The sequence below is a fragment of the Arachis ipaensis genome, chromosome B04, assembly GCF_000816755.2.
Source record: "Arachis ipaensis cultivar K30076 chromosome B04, Araip1.1, whole genome shotgun sequence".
Taxonomy (NCBI): Eukaryota; Viridiplantae; Streptophyta; class Magnoliopsida; order Fabales; family Fabaceae; genus Arachis; species Arachis ipaensis.
This window is the reverse complement of record NC_029788.2, coordinates 102,744,878-102,745,735: the sequence shown is the minus strand read 5'-3', so window position 1 is coordinate 102,745,735 and position 858 is coordinate 102,744,878. Positions and strand designations below refer to the sequence as shown.

Here is an 858-nt window from a genome sequence, read left to right as displayed (position 1 = left end):
TTCTTTTTCGATTTGGCTTTAATTTTTTTCAGTCTTCAGTTTGGCTTTTTTATAAAAAATTGTTAGAAGTAATTTTTGCTTTTTATAATTTTTGCTATTATCTAACAACTCATATATTATGGATTTTAAAAAATATAAACCTTTTATATTATAAATTGTTAAAGTAACTTTTTCTCTTTATAATTTTTGAAGCAACTCACTTCATATTAGATTACCAATTCACATTCCACACGTCAATATGGTAGGAGGGACAACAAACTAAAAAAAATATCAGGTATATCAGGTATCAGGTGCAGTATCAGGTGCAGGCTAAAATTCATCCACCGCAATAGAGTTAGTCTCTTTCACTATATGTTGTATGTACGTGTCACCATCATCCCACCTAATAGTGTTATCATTGTGCACGTTTTCATTCACGTGTCAATGCATGGAACCGTACACAAGTCAATGCATGCAAGTGTAAGCGCGTCCTTCATCTTTACTGGTTCACATGCAATGTAACCCTATATGTCTCTAACTATATATAAATGACGCTGCTCTTGGCTTATTTCTCATTCAAACTACGTCTTTAATTACCACTATAAACATCTCTAGAAGAAGGAAAATTCTATAGGGTGAAAAAAAAAATCTGAGCGTGTAAGCAACATGACAACTCGGCAAAAAAAGCGTGAAGAGCTTGATGAGAGAGCAAAACAAGGTGAAACCGTGGTTCCTGGTGGTACTGGTGGCAAGAATCTAGAAGCTCAAGAGCACCTTGCTGAAGGTATACAATTGATTTGTGTTATTTAAATTATTTTTCATTAATAATAATATAAATTCAATTCTAATTCATTTTTTAATGAGAGTACATCGTGAATA

General features: G+C 32.5%; 1 pseudogene; it reads left to right on the top strand.

The window, feature by feature from the left end:
• LOC107637936 overlaps positions 543–858 on the top strand; it is a 1,179-nt pseudogene continuing 863 nt past the window's right edge.